Source organism: Triticum urartu, chromosome 7 (genome assembly GCF_003073215.2).
Source record: "Triticum urartu cultivar G1812 chromosome 7, Tu2.1, whole genome shotgun sequence".
Taxonomy (NCBI): domain Eukaryota; kingdom Viridiplantae; phylum Streptophyta; class Magnoliopsida; order Poales; family Poaceae; genus Triticum; species Triticum urartu.
The window spans coordinates 691,773,978-691,797,226 of NC_053028.1; positions in this window are offsets into that span (position 1 = coordinate 691,773,978).

Here is a 23,249-nt window from a genome sequence, read left to right on the forward strand (position 1 = left end):
TGTGGAAAGCCTCAAATCTGTGGAAAACAACATACATCCCATCTGCCATTATTTCAAATAATTTACAGCCCATTTGCTAATTCTTACGGGTTTTTTTGGATCCCATATTCTTTATGTTAGCATTACAGCCCATATTGTGGCCACGGTTAAAAAATTATACAAAATTTTGCATATGTCGGTGCGGTCTGAACTGTTTTTAATCCCGAAATTTCGAGTCACAATCAGACTGATTTTAAAAATAAATGTATATCAATATAAAATCCAATAAATTGTCCACGCATAAAAATCAATGCAATTTAAAATCTCGAAATAAAAAAAAGACATTTGAAAATAATTGCCGGTTTGATGTGTTTAAAAATGTACAGCCCATTTCTCATTACTGATAGGCCATTTTCTCGGCCAGCCGAATGAAGCTCTCCTCGTCTTGGCATTACTGACTACGTTGACAATGGCATGGAACCCAGATGTCAGAAATCCACTAGGAGGAGCCATTTTTTTATTGGCTTGAAATAAGGAGGCACTTGCGTACTGCCATGACCTTGGCGGGTCCCTGCTGTCATCCTCTCCACGTACAATCATCTCCTGATTGTGTACGCGTCAACTTGCTAGGCCCACAAGTCAGCCTCTAAATCGTGGAGGACAAATACAACCCATTTAAAAAAAATAACAGCCCATTCCATACGTTCAAACGGAAAGTTCAACATTCAGAGCAAAGTAACAGGTCTGATCCACATATAGAGTACTGAACTTCCACGTTGACAACCATCATAGCCAAGTTAACTATCTACTCCCACTAACACTCTAGTAGCGTACAAGTACTAACTTACTCTTAGCTAACTAGACGATGCCGGCCGCCATCTGCTGTCCATGCTAAACGCCGGCACCGGCGTCCTCCGCCTCGCCTCGGACTTGCCAGAGGTGCGATAGGGCGTGTTGCTCGCGCGCGTTGGCCCTTTCCATGCCGGCGTGGTCCACTGAAGCTTCGGCTTCCAAGCGGGGAACCCACTTGACGAGCTGGTAGTAAAAATCGGCATCGTGAACGCGTGCGTGCCCGACAGCCTCCCGGGCTATTTGCCAGGCGCCGACCTCCATGTAGTCGGCCCAGTTGTGGGCGCTCTGCTCGCGACTCAGAGCGTCGGTGCGCTGCTGCTCCATGTCCCGCTGGCGGCGCAAATCGGCGATACGCTGCTCCTCCGCCAGGCGGTTGCGCTCCAACAACTCTTGCTCCTCCACCATGCGGTCGCACTCCAACAACTCCTCGATCTCCGCATTGCCATCTAAAGACAGATAGAATGCCTCCTCCCTCCGTCTGCCTTCTGGTGAAAACACGAACACTAGTTCCGGCGGTGACCGCCTCTGGCGTCGCCTACCGTGGACGGGCGGGGGCATGGCGGATGTGGCGAGCGACGTCGGGCCGGTGGGGGCTTATGAGGATATGGCGAGTTGGCTCACGGTGGCACCTGAGAAGGCTGGGAAACAATACTTATAGGCGGAAGGTCGTGCGACGGTCATCGGAATTCAATGCATAATGGCTTAGCAGGCCAGCTTGCCGTGGAAACTAGAGAAACTGAAATTATGACTGTGCCGTCCTGTCCCGTCTGGGTCGCACACCGGCATGGCGGTCAAACGAGTGCACTCGAATCATCTCCCTCCTTGTCAATAATGATTCCACGGATTTAAAGCATATCTTTTTTCGCATCAGTTAGCTGCCTTAATTACGGCCGGCTGCATGCAGGCACTCAGAATCACTCACAGGCAGTACGCGAAGCAGCATGCAACGAGTCACAGCCGAGGGCACGCATGCAGCCAAAATCGCTAGAATTAATTTGGCATAAACTTCTGCATGCCGTTAATTATTGCCATGCCTTGGTCTTGCTGCTTTGCTCACGTGACTAATAAATGCCGGACGGAGGGAGTACCTTGGTTGGTTTGAGGTTTGAATTAAGCCCTGCAAACCGGAAAGGAGGTACTAGTACGTGCGTGATCCGCTATTTATTCGTGTAGGATCGAGTAGGTCGTTTCTTGAATTGAGCCCTGCAAACCGGAAAGGAGGTAGTACGTGCGTGGTCCGCTATTTACCCGTGTAGGATCGATAGCGTAGCTTGTCAGTTTCTTTAGAGGTAGATTTTTATCCGTGTAGCATCGATAGTGTAGCCTATCAGTTTCTTCAGAGGTAGGCATTTTTATTCAAAAAACTGCCACTTCGCATCTTGTGTCGCAAATACAACTGCCATGAGCGCATTTGTAGGCCAGCTAGTGATCGATCAGTAACTTGTAAACACTGAGCGAATAGAAATAAGTAACTGTTAATGCATCTCAATGATTCACAGATCATATACAAATATGTAGCTCGAAAAGCAAAGATCAGCTACTTCGGATCTTGCCTCGCAACTAAAACTAACTAGTACGATTCCCATACATAAGATCAACATGTTAATGCATCTCAATGATTCACAGATCATATACAAATACGTAGCTCCAAAAGCAAAGATCAAGAAAAAACATCTGTTCTTCCTACTAACATGGATGCTTCTCTTGGCCAACATTCAGTACAGACTGAAAGAAAAATTTGTTTGTGAAGTCTACAATTCCTCTTGCAAACATAAGTGGTTTCACCAATAGCTGGAACCATGAGAATGAACCACACATGATGGAGGAACATCCACTGCAATATGAGTTGGTCTTCTCTCGATCACACGGCGAGACTATTTTCGGAATACAAACTTTAACTTAGGCAAAATGATGCCCATTGTATAATCAGACCAAAGCAATGAAGCACCTAGTGTTGGCCAATAAATAGTACAGTACTACTTTTCTGCAGTCCATGAAGTGACTATCCAATCTTTCTGTGTCTATTTTCAAATGGCACTGCATGCAGTGACTATACTATTCTCTTGTGCAGTTCAACCAAAATTGCAGGCACTTTGTTTGTTTGCCAAATAGCAACAGGCAGACATCTCTGTCTGCACAAATATCAAGCAGCTAGTAAACATATACCACACCTTGTATTTTCGGTTTAAACATGTCTCTTCCGCTTAGCATGTGTCATGTTCTGCACTGGACAATCTGATACAGTTATGTTTTGCCCTGGACAATTTCATACTGAATTGATTTGCTGGTTCAGAGCAGAAATATAGCGCCTATTCTTCATCAGACCAAGGATATCCATGTTCGCAGTGATGGAAGAGGTGAAATCGATACAACCGAAATTGAGCATCCAATCATTGAATCATGTCCTGCAGCTCCAATGTAGGTCCACCCTGCCAATAAATTCACATGCAAACCACTAGTATTACTATCTAATGACAGTACAAAAAGAGTAGCAAGATAGTAGCAAATCATGTACCTTCGTAATGAACAACTCATACTGCCACCAACTGGATATAAAGGTTTGGAAAAAAACATGCTCCTAATGTTGAACCAGTTGGACTTTTTGTGCAGTTCCACTAAAATCGAGCATCCCTGTTTGCATAGATATTGAAAGTGTGATTACTCTAAAAGTGGCACTAGTTGAAGCATAGACTCACAAATATAAGCATTCCAATTTCTTAATGGGAAAAGGTAGCAAGACTGTTTCTAACCACCTGTTTGAAGGAATAAATAAAGCAACAATGGCTGATGTCAGGAAGGCATACATAGTTTTTTCTGGAAAAGTGAGCCATTCCTGACCTTCCCTCTTCTTTTAAGTAAATTTTGTGCAGTTCTACTAAAATAAAATGCCATCACCGCCTTGACAATTCAGTGACACTGTACAAAAGGAAATGACTTAACATTACATCATGATGTCAGGTATGTAGTCGACAGGCATTAGAGACAAACATACAGACCTCCTCAAGAGATAAGCCGGAGGAGGTGCCCACTCTTGACCTTTCCTCTTGTCTTCATAATTGTCTATGCAGTTTAACCAAAATAAAATGATATCAACGCCTTGGCATTTTGGTGACACTATACAAAAAAAATTAACTTATCTCATGAAAGTGATGTATGTAATCTATAAGCATTAACAGTGCAAAAATCTGAAGGTAGTAACAAGTTTCATCGTTGGTATACTGGCTGTGCAACAAAATTAGAATGCCTTAGCTGAAAAATCTTTAATACATCCACAGTCAACCGCTAACCCTGAAATAATCCAGTGACATTAAATGACATTGCTTAAATTTATGGGTGGCATTAGACTGAGAGCGGCAGTAGTTAAATGCGGCATCACTTTAGCAGTAGCATTGCTTGACTTGACTGCTGGCATTATACTAATAGCAAAAAAATTGGCAATAAGAGCATGGAAGGCCCATTCGGACAGTGGGCGCACCAGTATGATGTACCTCCACGGACGCAGAGTGGTGAGGGAGGTATGGTTGCCCAGAACAACAAATATCCAGGCAACATATGTGGATTACGTCCCATTTTTGTTCTCTTTAGCCACCTTTTTCCTATGCGAGGACAACAAACCGATCGACCTGGTCATTCTCTATTGCGTTGTCATGCCTTTCTACCCTTCTTCTACCAAGAGACATGAGACTCGTTCCTTCTACCGATTTTCCCCTTTTCAACCTAGATGCGGGTTCGATGCCTACTCTCTTGGACAGTACAGTCTCCCTTCCTTTCCTTATTCAACCCATACATGGATTAGTCTGCATGAAGTAGGGTTTCCTTTAATAGTGCAAATTATGGTTTTCGTCCGCGTGGCCAGTAGAGCAGAGGATAGCAAATTGGGAAGATGGTGGAGTGGAAAAAGATCCACATGCAACGACGTGGCAGATGGGGCAATAGAACAAGGTTATGGTTCGAAAAGAGGCAGCATACCTGAGGGTCCGCGGGAAGTGGCTTCGCTCGTGGTCGTCGTCCTCCGCACACACTACGGCAACAAGCTTGGGGACGGAGGCCATCCCGCGCGGGCGCTAGGTCTGAGAGGACGGCCTTGTCGTCAGTGCGTGACCTCGCTCGCCGACGACGAGTGCGTCAATGCTACACGTCCTTTTCTTCCCCGGTGGATCTGTGACCACCAGTGAGGAGGGAGAGAGGGGCCATCTTTTTTAGATCTGGAGAGAGGGTGGTAGTGTGAGAAGCAAGTGGGCAGCCCTTAGCAAGAAAGCGCTCAACCTCCTGCCTATATATCTTTTTTATACTACTAGTACTGGAGGTGGAGTAGTGGTAGAGTAGTTTATATTTTCTGTGCGTACAGTACCAGTTAGTCGTGCTTCAAAACTGATTAGCACGCCATTAAAAAAATAAAGGTCGATAACTAATGCGGCACCTCGGTCCAACACGGCCAGATCGCATTTTGCACGAGAAATTACACACCATGTTTCATTGACATGTGGTCCCGTTCCAACATATCAGTGAGACGATGGTGAGTAGTAGGAGTATTTCCGAATGGACGTGTAGGCCGGGGCGCCTCTTCATGAACCGTGGCAAACTCGCAACCGTCCACCGACTCTTCGCCTTTCCCTCTCGATTTGGAACTGCTGTCGCACGCTCTTCCTCTCCCTCCTCCATTTTCCTTCAGCCCTTCACCTTTCTTCTGCCATTGTTCGATCGTCTTCTCCATGGAGGGAACAGGCCGGAAATGACCCCATTATTCTTGCCCCAATCTAAAAGATGACGTGGTGGAGGAACTCATTGATCGGTGCGATGTCATCACCTCGGCTAGCATGGTAGGTTCGTTCAAGCCCATTCTTGACTCAACTAATAACATCATTACAAAGAACCCAAGAGTCAAGGAGCGGTTTGATCTCCCCTATCTTCTTCGCCGTGACCCTGATGACTGGCACCGGCACGACAGAGGCCTCGCCCTGTGCAAGTTGATGCTACTTGATAATGATACGTATGATGTTAAGATGCCATCGCTTGAGGGCAAGGCTTGGGCGGGCGCAAATGGAGATTGGGTTGTTTACATTGGGTCCAACTGCGAGTGGGAACTTGTGAATGTGTACACTCGTGACCGGGTTCCACTTCCAAAAATCTCAGCAGACTGCCCAGAGGTTGAGCACACCGGTATTGTACGCACGTTCAAATACGATCATGGTGACTGTCTTCTACGGAAGATAGCAATTTGTCGAGTTCCCAACCGCTCTTGGAATTACAACAACTATCAAGTTGTTGCTATCTTCGACAAGCTTGTTGCCGTCCTTCGTGATTCGACTCGACGGATATTGCTCAAAAATCAGTTTCTGTACACGGATGAGTAATGTGATGCAATTCAATATGAGGGCCTTGTGTTTTCTACCACCACTCGTGGCACTGTTTTTGCATGGGATCCTTGTAGTTTCGGTACGTTTGTCTTCCACGGTAATTATAATTGTTTCATCCACATGCATGCGGGTTAGCAAGTTTCCCTTTACTAATTAACCTTCTTCTTGTGTTTCCAAGGTCCTGTGAACATCCCACCACCTATACTTGAAATTTTTTATAACCAAGGGGGAGATGACGATGGTGATGATCACGAGCATGAGGACGAGAAGAACCCATATACTCAGTGGCGCCTGGCAACTAATTCTGATGGATCACCTCTTCTTGTGTGTATACAACCAACTGATGAGTTAATACTAAGGAAGCAGGTGTAGTCTCCCATGGTCGCACTCTCTGGACCTATTCCAACACCCGTTGCATGGTATTCAGGATGGATACTAGTATGCTAGCGCCAACTCCTTCTCCCTGGTACAGAATTGATAGTCTTGGAGAAAACTCGCTCTTCCTTGGACAAAACTATCCGATGATCGTGAAAGGCGATCCAACTGCTGTTGACACAATGTTAACAGTACCATTTATGAGAAGCAACTGTGTCTATACCTCGGACATTTGGGTGGTTCCCTACCCAGGTACTGATATAGTAGGCCGCTTCAGCCTGGATGATCAGTCCTGCGTTGGTTTCCAGATCGACAATCGATGGCCCGTCCCAGAGAATCACTTGTGGTTCAAAGCAAGTGTTTCCAACGCCGATGAATGGTTGAGTTGAAGTTCATTTCATTGCTTGTTATTTGTTGTGTGGTGAAAACTTTAGTATTTATAATGTATCCTCGTTGTCGATGTGGGTTGATGACCTGTTGTATGTAATAAAATGATATGCGTGTGATAAACTTACTAAATTTATGAATGGCTTTTGAGTCGCTTCTCTAAATTTGTACTAGCTTCACATGCTTCGCGCACCAGCCGGCGGGTGTTTTTACTGTAGCCATATGTTAATGTGTTCGCTGTACGTAACCAGCACCTCGAATCCTCGATACTAGTACTATATAGTAGGAGTAAGTTGTAGGAGTAGTAGGGTGGCATGGGCCAGAACAAGCATTCAAGTCCAGGAGTACGGCACACGCCACCACCATGACATCCATCTGACACCATATTATTTCTTGGAGTCCGTGCTAGAGCAATCTTTTCAACCTCGTCGTTTCTCTAACTTCAGCCATCGTGTGGCGGGCGAGGTGGGGGTTTGCCGATAGTCGGTTTCCTTAACCGCGGTCCCACTTGTAAGGCCAACTCCAATGCATGACCCCAAATGCACCTCCGTTTTGCACGAACTCCAACGATAATTTTGACTAGAAAAGCAAGACCAAAGAAAACAGGAACCACAAAAATACATTTTACTACTCCTGTAAGTTGGATTAGTGCCTTCTTGATGCATTCATTGTTGATCTGCGGAGGCTCGATCTTGCGTCTGTGCTAGCTAAAAGTGATAGAACATCTACTAAATTGCGCTCTATCAATATATGGATGTACTCTTCTTCCCAATACAAAAACTTGCATCCATTCTACTCCCTCCGTTGCACAATACACGCCTTCTATTTGTCAAAATATATATGTATCTAGACATGTCTTAGTATATAGGTACATGCATTTTTGGACAAATGGAAGTCAAGTATTTTGGAACAGAGGGAGTACACAATAAAATTTTTAAGTTAGCACAACTAGTCTAATCCGAGAGCAGAACCAAAGATTTGGTCGGGTTCTTCCTCCTTTTGCCGACACGTGGGACATCCAGCATCCAGGTTGTGTCATGAAAGAAAATAGAGTGGTAGTTGAAGCCACGAGATGTGCATCTTGGGTTAAACTGTAAATAGAATCTTACTACTCTTGAGTAACTCCAAAAGCGGCCACCGAAGATCTTTATTGGATTTGTTTTTCATCACCAGCACGTCGAGGTGAAAGATGTGCAGGTTCAGTGGGTCCTCTTGTGTTTTCACTGACATGTGGGGCCGCATGTGAGCAAACAGACGATGGGCTCTGTGCGTCCGCTGGCTGGCTGAGAAGAGAGATAGAGGAGGGCTGAGCACGGACTGCAGGAAAGTTGTTCTACGTACCTCGATATAGGCTCGATATAGTGGGGTGGCATGGGCCATAACTAGCATTCACGTCTAGCAGTACGGCACACGCCACCCACATGAGTCCCATCCGACACCAATTTTCTTGGAGTCTATGCTACAGCCATCTCTTCTCACTCCTGTTATCTCAGCCATCGCGCGGTGGGCGGGGTGGGGGTTTGCCGATAGTCAGTTTGCTCAACTGCGGTCCCACTTGTAAGTGAAATGCAACACCACACGCATTCCCGCTTGAGCGGCGTGCCAGACCAACCTTGTGGGGGTGCGACGTGAACACGACAGGCTTTTCCTTTTGAACTCGTAACTTGTAAAATTTGGTTCTGCTCCATGGCGCGACCGATAGATAGAAAATAACGATTTTTCCTAGAGTAATGAGAAGTTTGGTTCTGGCGCCGTTCATGCATGGAGTACGTACGAAAATTATGAAGTTGATGCGAAAGGTAAGATAATTACTGTAGTATCATATACTACTACATGGATTTGACGGAAAGATAAAAATGCATATGGATCCATCAACGTTCAACGACATCCTCACGCCCTAGTGCGCCGGGTCACGAACCGACGTGTGAGGAGCAGCGGCGTTGGCGGCGAGCTCAATGTGCTTCTGAACAGTGCCGTCCAAGGTTGCCCTGCGCTCCAAGAAGGCCAGCGTCCTATCGTCCTCCTCTTGCATGTAGTAGTCCTAGTGGACGATTTGCGCGTAGACATGGGTGATTATGTCGATGGTGTCTTGCTGCGCCAGGCGCTGCGCGGCGAGCGCGACCTCGAGGTGGACATTCTCCGGCGCGACGGCGGGCAGTCGCAGGGCCACCAGTGCGTCGAAGAGGTTGTTACCATAGTGGGCGTTGAGGGTGGCGGGCATCACAGAGCCTGGGCGCGTCGGCTGGAGGCTTACGTCAAAGTTGTCCGCAAGCTTCTTGACGACGGTGAACTTGTCGAGGAAAACGACGAGGGCCTCGTCGAACAAGGAGACGAAGCTGTCGTCCAAGCGGCCCCTCGCCCTGGCGGCCTCAAGCAATACTACCTGGAGACTTTCCTCGGTGCCGGGCCGCAGGCCGGCGTCGTGGACCATCTGGCACAGCCGGCTGATGCTCGCGCTCATCGCCTCCATGGGTCTAGCGTAGCTTCTAGTCAACTGATCTTGCGATTCGAGTAATCACTCAGCCCTTGGTTAGCGTGCGCAGGTGCGTAGGATTTCATACTACTCCTTGGCCCTCTACTGCACCTGCCTTTGGCTGTATGATAGGTGGGCCAGCCACCCCCTGGGGCCACGTGTCATTCACCCAAAGGCAGTTGCCGTAAGTCAATGAAGCTGCGTCCCCCTCCGTGCCGGTGCAGTATAGTCATCTCACCGGACCTCTAGTTGGGGCCAAATGAGAGAAGTTTGATGTTTACTGGTTTATTGGTCCCCTTTGCATTTTGCACCAAGTTTTGACCTTTGATTTAACTAATAAAATGTTAATGCATGTAAACAAAAATGTTGTGTAAGTCACCTTACGAAAACAAAATAATCCCAAAATACTTAGGCACGGTGCATTAACTCCCTCCTTGTTTCTTATTTCGTGACATATCAACCAATGAGAGATGTGGGCCGTGCATGCTTTCAATGACTTGAGACTACCAAACATGACATGTAGTGTTTAGTTCATTGCATGTAATCCTATTACTACTCTAGTTAGGAGTAGCAAAAAACATTAAATTCTCTCGCCGATAGGAATAAAACACCATGTATTTATTTACAGAGGGAGTAGTACATTTTTGGTGACATGCATTACTAGATATTGCTAGTCAAATACTAAAATCCAGATGGACGTGGTAGTACTCCTAAATCCAGACGGTGGTGCTACTAGTACTAGTAGTAGTACTACAAATGTAGTAGTAGGAGTACTAGCACTGTACTACCCATTGGTCAAATTATTACGTGCTGCTCCTCATAGTGAAGTGACAAGACCCTGTGCCAGAGATGACACCTGAGTATAGGCGCCGTGTTTGGCCTACCATAGTTAGCCTCACCGTCTGCAGTCACTATCATCATGGCTGTAGAGCTAGCCTGCTTACAACTAGCCCTGTTCGACATAATTTCCCGTGCGTAGATGCCCGTGCATTGCACATAACACCAAGATTGGGGGTGGACGGCTCCAGCAGCGGCCATCGCACTGGATTTTTCCACGGCCTTCTACTCCTAGATGTGGTGGGGAGGAGATGAGAGAGGGTGTGTTTGTGATAGAGAGATCCCGTCGAGATCATGAGGGGACTATATGGGTGGGAGATCGAGGGAGTGCGTGCACGATAGAAAGATGCCCCAAGAGAAATCGAGATAGACCATGCACATGTTTGTGATGGAGATTAAGATTAGCTAGTCATATACATATAGGGGGGGGGGACTGCGTGTGCCTACAATTGAGTGAGAGACCATCATACTTGGCTAGCTGGGCATGAGATTGTGTGTGTGCGCGTGTGAGATGGAGAGAGAATGAGGGTGAGAGATAGAGTTTTAGATGGGCCTATCGAGTGCGAGTGAGATATGCATGTGTATGTGTGACCCAGGTGGATGGAGAGTTTGAGAGAGGGGGGAAAGAGCTCCGAGACGACATAGTGGTGCGTGAGAGAGTTACAGGCAAAGAGCCAAGGAATCTGTGTGTGTACGATGAGTGCACCCAAGATATCTAGCTTGGACTAGCTAGAGTATCATACATAGTGTGCGAGAGAGACCTATAGATGGTGTATATATGCATGCGAACTAGAAAGACCCCCCCACACACACAAAGAGAGAGAGAGAGATGGAGAGAAAGGGAGAGTGACGAACAAGGTTTGTGTGTTGGATGTGTGCAACAGAATTGAATATTTTCGGCGAGAGAGAGAGAAAGAGAAAGAGAGAGAGAGAGAGAGAGAGAGAGAGAATAGGAGTCCGGGAGAGGGGGAGGTCGCGTTTGATGCATCAAAGATTGATATAAACCATGTTTCGATATAAACTTGCATTCAAATATTTAAATTGGATAACATGTTGTCTGCAATCCACACATGAACGGATATATGCGTATATCAAACAAGTTCATTAATTTGACTTTGAACATGTTCATGGAGTACTATAATACTGTACAACATGCTACTCGATTGAGGTGTTCAATTTTGGATTTAGTTCACTATTTTGACCTACTGAACGAGCTATTTCATTGAATCGAGATATTTCATTTTGGATTTGATTCGCGTTTTTGAGTGGGTCAACTATTTGTCATATAGTAAATCGCTAGCAACGAGCATGTAAAAACACATTACTCCCGAGCATCATCTCTCCATCTAAAAAAGAAGTCGCAAGCTAATATTTCAAAATTTGATCCGAATCGACTTGGTAAGGTAGATGTGGATGCTCGTTCTCCCAAAATTTGAACGAACTGTTAAACATCCTCTTTGCTCGGTGGAATTTGCCCGAGCAAATAAATGGGAGACGCGAAATTACCGTCCTATGTGGGACACGCATCAATTGGCCCGTTGTACATCGAGGGTAGGTTCGTAACTTCATCCCAGCGCGCCTTCTCCTCGGCCGAAATGACATGTGCCAAATAATTCATAAACCATGGTCGGCAAAAACGCTCTCCTCGCCCGAAATAGCTCGTGCCCACTATTTTAAAACACGCTCTCCTCGCCCGAAATCGCTCGTGCCCACTATAGTTCAAAACACGCCCTCCTCGCCCGAAATCGCTCCCGCCCAGAGAAGCAAAGTTACTATACTATCCCCGATCCTCAGTACACAGACCCAAGCCGAGAAGCCTATAGGCAAGGGTAGAACTGTAACTCCCCCTCACATTTCAGACAAATGCGTCCATAAGACATGGTTCCACTCCCCTCCCAATTTCCCCCCCCCGCCCCCATTCATACCTCGTGGGCACCAATTTACCTTCTCCCCGGGAAGCTCCCTTCTCCCGAGCCGCGAAACCTCAACCCCACCTCCATGGAGCCCGCCACCGCACCAATTTCACAGCCGCCCTCCTCCCTAATGCCGGAGACGCTGTCCATTTGCCGTCGTGCACTGGGCCGTGTGCCTCTTACTCCGTGCTGCTGGTGCTGCCTCGACGACGACCGCGTGAGCCGTACCAGAGCAGATTCACCCCCGCCGTTGTTCATGGCACCGGAGCGGCTCCAACTTCGGATCCGTCCAGAGTCCTGGCGCTGCTACGGCGTAGCCGTCGACCGTCGCGACATCGCTCTTTCCTTGCCGCCGGTCACCACCGCAACCGCTCCGGCCTCACCGACTCGGCAGCTGGACCTGCCTACTTCACCATGCTGCAAGATTGGTCGCACCCTCATCTCAAATCACTTTATTTAGGCGTCAATTGTCTGAATTTTTATTCTGGGCCAATCGATTTGCAATGGGAAGCAGCACCCCTCGAGGCGGCAGAGCTCCTAAGCTGCCGGTTGGCTGGTGTCTAACGCAACGGTGCGGGGCCACAAGTTCACCGCGGAAGCAGCGCTTAGATGGCTATCTTTTAGAGTTGCGTGGGTTGAAGGTACTGCCGCCACCGGATCTGGATGATGGGGAGTCTTTGTGGATTGGCCCCGGGGCGGCGCAACCACGGTAGTGCGGTGGGGCGGGGAGCGGGGTTTTGGCCGGGGCCACGGACGGCGGACACAGGCTGCTCTGCCGTTGGTTGCTGGCTCTTCGGGGAAGATTCCGAATAGTGTCAGCCGGGAGGCACAAGACGCCCAGCCATCCGGCGTAGATCGAATAGTACCAAAATAAAATAAAATCATGTGACCCCAATTTAGTCTTCAATCAACAGACGTGTGACCACTCTCGTACATTGCTGTTGATCTCTTAGTGTATTTCTTTAGATCAAAGAGATATGTCGTTCTTAACATTATGCATTATCTGCATCTTCAGACACACCGTCTTCCGACTCACCGCAGCTGCTCCAACAAGGGAAGCATACACCAGAAGGGAGCTATAGTCCCCACTCAATAGTTCCCTGCATCGAATGCGCGTGCCCGACATGCACAGCCACAACAACTGCAGGGCCATCGGCAAGTCACCACATGATGATCACTCCTATGGATGGCAGCCAGATAGGTTGTACCCTCATCTTACTTGTGTGCAACATTTATGGCTTTGTTATTCATCTAAGCATGGAAAATAGATCATCACATTTACTGTATATTCATGCTGATCTCTTACGGGTCTTGTTCAGGAGTTAACGTTGTTCCATAGTTCAGCTAAGATACTTGTTCTTTAGGTAACACTGTTCCATAGTTATTGAAGGAGTCCAGGATTAGGGGGTGTCCGGACAGCCGGACTCTATCCTTCGGCCGGACTATTGTACTATGAAGATACTAAATTGAAGACTTCGTCTCGTGTCCGGATGGGACTCTACTTGGCATGGAAGGCAAGCTAGGCAATACGGATATGTATATCTCCTCCTTTGTAACCGACCTTGTGTAACCCTAGCGCTTTCTGGTGTCTATATAAACCGGAGGGTTTTAGTCCGTAGGACAACATACAATCATACCATAGGCTAGCTTCTAGGGTTTAGCCTCTCTGATCTTGTGGTAGATCTACTCTTGTACTACCCATATCATCAATATTAATCAAGCAGGATGTAGGGTTTTACCTCCATCAAGAGGGCCCGAACCTGGGTAAAACATCGTGTCCCCTGCCTCCTGTTACCATCCTCCTTAGACGCACAGTTCGGGACCCCCTACCCGAGATTCGCCGGTTTTGACACCGACATTGGTGCTTTCATTGAGAGTTCCTCTGTGTCATCGCTGTTAGGCTTGATGGCTCCTTCGGTCATCGTTAGCGATGCGTTCCAGGGTGAGACTTTTCTCCCCGGACAGATTTTTGTATTCGGCGGCTTCGCACTACGGGACAACTCGCTTGGCCATCTGGAGCAGATCGAAAGTTACGCCCCTGGCTACCAGGTCAGGTTTGGAAGCTTAAACTACATGGCCGATATCCGCGGAGACTTGATCTTCGATGGATTCGAGCCTCTGCCTTGTGCGTCACGCAGTCACGATGAGTACGATTTAGCTCTACCATCAGATAGCGTCCGGGAGATCGCACCGGCAGCCGCTCCGACCCTCAATTCGGAGCCAGTTGCCCCGTCCATGGATGGGTGGATAGACCCTGCCACGGAGGCCTTACCCTCAGCGGCAATCGAGCCGAACATCGACCTTACCCTACACGAGAGCCGTGTTGTCAAACTGCCGGATCCTTCTCTGGCCACGGACTCCAAACCGCCTGCGCCCGTTCCTAGCGAATCCGATTGGGCGCTGATCATGGAGTTTACCTCCGCGGATATTTTTCAGCACTCGCCCTTTGGCGACATACTGAACTCATTAAGGTCTCTCTCCTTGTCAGGAGGATCCTGGCCGAACTATGTCCGGCAGGATTGGGATGCGGATGACGAAGAAATTCGCTGCCCACCCACCACCCACTTAGTAGCCACTGTCGATGACTTAACCGACATGCTTGACTTCAACTCCGAAGACATCGACGGTATGGATGACGATGCGGGAGAGAAAGAGGAACCACAGCCCATAGGGCATTGGACAGCCACCTCATCATACGATATATACATGGTGGACACACCCAAAGAAGGTAATGGCGACGAGACAGCGAAGGATGACCCCTCCAAAAAGCAACCCAAGCGCCGACGTCAGCGGCGCCGCTCTAAGTCCCGCCAAAGCAAAAGTGGTGATACCGGCACAGGAGATAATAACACTCCGGATAGTGCCGAAGATGGCAACAATCCCCTCCAGTACGATCTAGGACAGTAGGATGGAAAGGCCAGCCCTCCAGAGAGAGCAGCTGATGGAGAGGTGGAGGACGATAATTACATGCCCCCTCCGAAGACGAGGCAAGCCTCGACGATGCCGAATTCGTCGTGCCAGAGGATCCCGTCGAACAAGAGCGCTTCAAGCACCGGCTTATAGCCACGGCAAATAGCCTTAAGAAAAAGCAGTAGCAGCTTCAAGCTGATCAAGATCTGCTAGCTGACAGATGGACTGAAGTCCTCGCGGCCGAGGAATATAAATTCGAATGCCCCTCCAAGAGTTACCCAAAATGTAGGTTGATACCTCGACTGGAGGAAGAAGCGTATGACGCGGCTGATCGGCCACCTTGTGGCCGCGATAGAGAGGCATTCCAGCCAAAAGCTCAGCCAGCACCCCGACACCATTCAAATAAAAAGGCATGGGGAAATACGCCAGACCTACGAGATGTACTGGAGGACAAAGCAAAACATGCAAGATCGATCTACGGATCACGAGGGCGCGCCACTATGCGAGACGACAATCGTCACACCGGATACAGTAAAAGTAAGACTGGCCGGGCCGAACACAGCGGGCAAGACTCATTCGAGCTGCGTCGCGACATAGCCCAGTACAGAGGCGCCGCACACCCCCTATGCTTCACAGACGAAGTAATGGATCATCAAATCCCAGAGGGTTTCAAACCCGTAAATATAGAATCATACGACGGCATGACAGATCCTACGGTATGGATCAAGGATTTCCTCATGCACATCCACATGGCCCGCGGTGATGACCTACATGCAATCAAATACCTCCCACTCAAACTTAAAGGACCAGCTCGGCATTGGCTCAACAGCTTGCCAGCAGAGTCCATTGGCTGTTGGGAAGATCTGGAAGCCGCATTCCTCGACAACTTTCAGGGCACTTACGTGTGACCACCAGACGCCGATGACCTAAGCCATATAATTCATCAGCCAGAGGAATCGGCTAGGCAATTCGGGACACGGTTCCCAACAAAGAAAAATCAAATCGTCGACTATCCGGATGCGGAGGCCCTAGCAGCTTTCAAGCACAACATCCGCGACGAGTGGCTAGCCCGGCACCTTGGTCAGGAAAAGCCGAAATCTATGGCAGCCCTCACGACACTCATGACCCGCTTTTGTGCGGGAGAAGACAGCTGGCTGGCTCGCAGTAATAACATATCAAGGAACCATGGTACTTCGGATACCAAGGACGGCAATAGCAGGTCACATCGCAACAAACATAAGCGCCACATTAACATCAATAATACTGAAGATACGGCAGTCAATGCCGGATTCAGAGGCTCTAAACCCGGTCAGCGGAAAAAGCCATTCAAACGAAGCACTCCGGGCCCGTCCAGATTGGACTGCATACTCGATCGCTCGTGTCAAATACACGGCACCCCCGACAAGCTAACCAACCACACCAATAGGGATTGTTCGGTATTCAAGCAGCCCGGAAGTTAATTGCCGAAAACAAAGATAAGGGGCCACATAGCGATGACGAGGAAGAGCCCCGGCAGCCGAACACCGGAGGACAGAATAGATTCCCCCCACAAGTGCGGACGGTGAACATGATATACGCAACCCACATCCCCAAGAGGGAGCGGAAGCGTGCGCTTAGGGACGTATATGCGTTGGAGCCAGTCGCCCCAAAGTTCAACCCATGGTCCTCCTGTGCGAGCACCTTTGATCGCAGGGAACATCCCACTAGTATCCGTCATGGCGGATTCGCCGCACTGGTCCTAGACCCAATCATCGATGGATTTCACCTCACTCGAGTCCTTATGGATGGCGGCAACAGCCTGAACCTGCTTTACCAGGACACAGTGCACAAAATGGATATAGACCCCCCAAGGATCAAACCCACAAAAATGACCTTTAAAGGCGTCATTCCAGGTGTAGAGGCCCATTGCACAGACTCAATTACACCGGAAGTGGTCTTTGGATCCCCGAATAACTTCCAAAGTGAAGAATTAATGTTTGATATAGTCCCGTTTCGCAGTGGCTATCATGCACTGCTCGGGCGAACCGCATTTGCGAGATTCAATGCGGTACCGCATTATGCATACCTCAAGCTCAAGATGCCAGGACCTCGATGTAACACCCTCGATGCGGCTATATCTCCCACGTGTCGAAGCACGACTTAGAGGCATAACCGCATTGAAAGCAATGTCGCAAGTGAGGTGATCTTCACAACAACCCATGTAACACATAAGGGAAAGAGATACATAGTTGGCTTACAATCGCCACTTCACACAATTACATGAATAAATCATTACATCATCCAGATACACTCAAGGTCCGACTACGGAACCAAAATAAAAGAAGACTACCCCAAATGCTACACAGATCCCAGATCCTCCCAACTGGGCTCCACTACTAATCAACTGGAAAACGGAACAACCTAAAGAACCCGATCTTCAACGGCACCTGCAAACTGGTTTTGGAAGTATCTGTGAGTCACGGGGACTCAGCAATCTCACACCCTCGCGATCAAGACTATTTAAGCTTATAGGAAGGGTAAAAGGTATGAGGTGGAGTTGCAGCAAGCGACTAGCATATTTGGTGGCTAACATACGCAAATGAGAGCGAGAAGAGAAGGCAAAGCACGGTCAAACAACTATGATCAAGAAGTGATCCTAGAACAACCTACGTCAAGCATTACTCCAACACCGTGTTCACTTCCCGGACTCCGCCGGAAAGAGACCGTCACGGTTACACACGCGGTTGATGTATTTTAATTAAGATCAACTTCAGGTTTTCTACAACCGGACATTAACAAATTCCCATCTGCCCATAACCGCGGGCACGGCTTTCGAAAGTTCAAACCCTGCAGGGGTGTCCCAACTTAGCCCATCACAAGCTCTCACGGTCAACGAAGGATATTCCTTCTCCCAAGACAATCCGATCAGAATTGGCATCTCAGTTACAAGACATCCTCGACAATGGTAAAACAAGTCCAGCAACACCGCCGGAATGTGCCAACAAATCCCGATAGGAGCTGCACATATCTCGTTCTCAGGGCACACTCAGATAAGACATCCTACGAGTAAAACCAACCCTCATGTTGCCCCGAGGTGGCCCCGCAGTCTACTCGGTCGGACCAACACTGAGAGGAGCACTGGCCCCAGGGGGGTTTAAATAAAGATGACCCTTGAGTCCGCGGAACCCATGGGAAAACGAGGCTAGGTGGTGAATGGTAAAACCAATGTTGGGCATTGCTGGAGGAGTTTTATTCAAGGCGAACTGTCAAGGGGTTCCCAATATAACCCAACCGTGTAAGGAACGCAAAATCCGGGAACATAACACCGATATGACGGAAACTAGGGCGGCAAGAGTGGAACAAAACACCAGGCATAAGGCTGAGCCTTCCACCCTTTACCAAGTATATAGATGCATTAATTAAATAAGAGATTTTGTGATATCCTAACAAAATATCCATGTTCCAACAAGGAACAAACTCCAATCTTCACCTGCAACTAACAACGCTATAAGAGAGGCTGAGCAAAGCGGTAACATAGCCAAACAACGGTTTGCTAGGACAAGGTGGGTTAGAGGCTTGGCTTAGCAATATGGGAGGCACGATAAGCAAGTGGTAGGTATCGCAGCAAAGGCATCGCGAAAGAGTGAGCAACTAGCAAGCAAAGATAGAAGTGATTTCGAGGGTATGGTCATCTTGCCTGAAATCCCGCAAGGAAGAAGAACGAGTCCCTGAAGAAGACAAACGGACATAGTCGAACGGTTCCTCACAAACGCGACGTTATCAGAACCAACCCGAAGAAGCAACACCGGAAAGAAGCAAACAACATAGTAAACAACCATCACATCAACATGGCATGATGCACAACCATGTATGATGCATGTCCGGTTTAATGAAGCATGGCATGGCAAAGTGCACAAACAATCCTACAAATGAAGTGGAGCTCAATATGCAACGAGTTGCATATTGACGAAACACCACAACAAGTTATTTAGTTCGATCTCGTTTATGTACCCAACAATATTAAATGTTGATTAACATGGCAAGGGGTGAAGCAAATGAAAACTACCTATCTAGGCAAGTTTAAATGAGGCCGGAAACAACAGAGAACAAATTCCGGTAAATCCCCATATGCATATTTTAGATTTGGTGATGTTCTGCCCTAAACACAATTTTAGAGTTATTAAACATGCAAAGTAAAGCCACCATGTTAAAATAGGCATTTGTCTACCCCATTTACATATAAAGTTTATTTAAAACCGAGCTACGGTTATTTAGTTATGAATTAAATCATTTTAGCAATTTATTTAAGAAAATTTAAACAAACAGCATTTTAAGCATTTTAAACATGGATGAAAATGACATATTATTAAACTAGATGAAAAACTAAGCAAGTTTCATATTAAGTTTGTTTTAACCGATGCACGGTTTGTGAGTTATGATATGCATGGAGCTTAGGGACCATTCTGCAAAATCTGTAGTCTCAGGTTTAATAGAAAAAAACGATATGCGGAAAAAACATGTCCCGGGCCGAAACTGGCCGGCCCAAAAGTGCACAGGGACAGGGGCTGGGCGCTGCTCACATGGGCCCAGGCCCGTTCGGTGGAAGAGGCCTGGCAAGGGGCTCCTGGGCCTTGGCTAGATCTGGCCCACGGCGGGGCCTATGAGTGGAGCGAGCAGCTCCTTCTCGTCGTCCTCGTGCCTCCGCACGAGCAGGGAGGAGGACGACAAGAGCGGTGGCGGACAACGGCAGCACGCCGACGGGGAGGGATGGAGGAGGGCCTAGGATGGGCGAAGAAGGCCGTGATCCGCCAGATCAAGCGATGTGGGGTCGCTAGAGCTTCCAGGGCGGCGATGGGACAAACCTGCAGGAGAGAGAGAGGAAGCTCATGAGGGAGAGGGAGCAGAGAGGAAAAGGAAAGAAGGAAGAGCAGCAAGGGCGGTCTGGTCCTGCCTGGGAGGTGTGGCGGCGCTGGTTCTTGGTGGTGGTCGACGCAGCGGCGCCGGTCGTCGGGCGATGAGGGCCTTGGACAGCTTCACGGTCCACTTGGGATCGAGTGGAGAAGAGCTAGGCCTCGGGCACCTAGGGACGAAGCAGTGGAGGCAGGAGTCGCATCGGACGAGGAGACGAGGTGGTAGGGTGGCGGTGGTCTTGTAGGTGAGGAGGGACTCCGGCGGTGTCGGTTCCCGGGGCGGCTCGGATCAGCGACCGTGGTGAGCTCCAAAACCATGGCGGGGACAAGGGCGTCGGGGAGAAAGGAGCATGTGGGCGCTGGATGTCTGCGGGGGTTCCATGCTTGACGGATTGAAACGATGGGAGGAGGTGGTTGGCCTGGTTGAGAAAACGAGGAGGAGGGTGGCGCTGTGGATGGATGGATTTGATAGATGGCGGCGTCTTCTGATCCTAGGAGGGAGGAGCCTGTAGGTCGCGGTGGCTAGGGAGGACAAATGTCCTAGTTTTTAGGGTTGGGATAAAATTTTGTCCGGTGAATATATAGCAGGTGGACTAGGCTAAGGGGCTATCTCGTCCCTCCGATCGTAATCAGATGGTCGCTAATAAATAGGCTAGGAAGTCCTAATAAGAAAACAGAGATGTTTTGTAGATGTTTGGGGATGATCCGGATCCAACGGTGACGACTGTCCGGGTCGGGTCCGGGATAGCTTTTCGGACGCGCGCGCGAGGGGGGTTGATGCACTGAGCAGAGAGGGTCTCAGACCGTGCGATCGCATCGGACAACTCCGGAAGCTAAGAGGGGAAGGAGTATGGACTAGGTGGGCTGTGGCGAGACTGCGAGGGGGAGAAGAGAGAGAGAGGGCCCGGCATCTATTTTCGGAGATCGAAAACGTCCGATGTTAGACCGACTATATTGCCGCTATAGTTAACGGTTGGGCTATCAAACGGACTCCGAACGCGATGAAATTTGACAGGCGGTCTTCCTACACTAAAATAAGACCACACGCCAACTTTCAACCCATTCACAGAACAGTGTACGGCCACTTATAAAATAATAATCCGGACATGCCGCGGGCGCGTGCAAGTGTGTCTGGGCTCAGAACGGACAACGGACGGAACGAGGAGACCGGGACGGATGCAAGTTTTCGAAAACATGTAGATGCAAAGCGGATGATGACATGGAAAGATGCAACACGCAAGCGAAAGACAAGGCAACAGCATCGAATAACTGGAAGACACCTGACACATCGGTCTCGGGGCGTCACAACACTCCACCACAACGAGAGGATCTCGTCCTGAGATCTAGAATGGCACCGGAGGGAAAACGGAAGAGAAAAGTGAAGAGGTAAAACTAAGTTGCTTCTTTGAGAAAGGAGTGAGACCAAAGAACCTTGAAAAGGTTAAGCCATTTCGAGAAAAGAATACAACGGAGATGAACGAAGTTGAAAGTGCTCCATTAAGAAAGAGGAATAAGAAAGAACCGATCCGGGTAGCACTCCGGTTGAAAAGAAAAGGAATTGAATAAGAACTTGATAAGATGATAAGATACTTGATGAAAACACAACACACTGCCTCCGGAACTAATCAATGAATGGAACAAGGGGTAAGAAAGATCTCAGACAGCACTCCGGTTGAAAAGAGGTGCAAGGCTTGATAAGGCGAAAAGAACTTGAGCAAAAGGTCACAACACCCTGGTTAAAAGGATAAGCATGAAAAGTTCATGATCCTTGACAAAACGAGATGATGGGTTGAAAAGAGCAACATCACAATGCCTCCGGAAGGAATGAAAGAATGCAAAGAAAAGAACGGAGAAGAAAAACAACATGTTCTACCTCAAATGAGCTTGAAAAAGCATCTTTAGGAGAAGGTTCGAACGGAGTTGTTGGAAAACAACAACGAAAAGAGTAAGCTTGTTCTGGGCTTATGGAAAACATCTCGAAATCAAGAGGTGAAATTCTGCCACCAATGGAAACAATAGATTGGATTGATATGAACAAGAAGACGAGAAACGTATTCCACCGGGAGGATAAATGAAGAACTTGCGTCATTTATAAGCACCATAAATAGCAACAATCCTTAGGGAAAGCTTTAGGTGAAATATAACCCAAGATAACTCCAATGATGCGATTGATGGATTTAAAATATCTCATTCTTAACAACATGTGAATCATGAAACATGAACTCAAATGATCAAGAATGACATAATACCACCTCAAAAGATAAGGTAAAAAGAATTGCACTCCGGATTGCGAGAAGAAGAAAACTTGAAGTATATCTTGGAGGATCATAGCTTCGAGAGATATCTTGAAGAACAATTGAAGAATGAAAAGAATTCTTGACAAACCACCATGAGGAACTCCGGTAAACAAAAGAATGATCAACAGAAGGAAAAAGAAGTTGAAAACACAAGGTGAAAATTTGTAATGATTTAGATGGATCTCCGTGACGAGGTAATTGAGAGAACTTGGAACTCCGGGAAAAGAAAGATGAACAAATGGAAACAAGAATTTGATGAGCCTCCGAAATAGGGAATTGAGTTCACTCGATGATACAAGAATAAGAATTACATTATACTTATCCTTCACCAATTAAATTGATGACAATCAACGGATTTGGCATATTGCTTATTCTCATAGAAAAGATTAAGAGAGATATAAAATAAACTTGAGAAAAGAATTCAACGATCCACCGGTAGAATTTTGAAGGCATGAATGAATAAATTGATATGATAAACAAAGGAAGAAGAATCTTGGAAGAACCACCGTAAGAATTGAAAAAGAACGAAGTAAAGGGATGAATCACCGGTTAAGAATTATAAAAGAACGAAGACACTTGAGAGATTATAAATACATGAGAACGGAGAGATCATGAACTGATTAGAGGATATTTGAGTGATGCACCGGTAAGATTTGGAGAATGAGAGCTGAAGTCTGAGAACGAGTAAGTCTTCTGAAAAGATGGGCTCCAGATAATCAAACTGAACAGAATCTTGAATTGCTCTAGATAGGTGAAAAGAATTCTGAGAATCGAAAAACAATTATGAGAGGATGGGCTCAAACTAGAACCAGTAATCCCTGAGAGAACGGATAACATATGGAGGTAAAAACTCTTCTTCAGTCTTCAAATGTTGAGAATGACGACGAGAAACACCACCATGAATTATTTAGATACTCCGGGATGACGAATAGAAAGGTTGAGCCAACGGTGAAAAGATACTTGATCAAGAAATCTGAGTC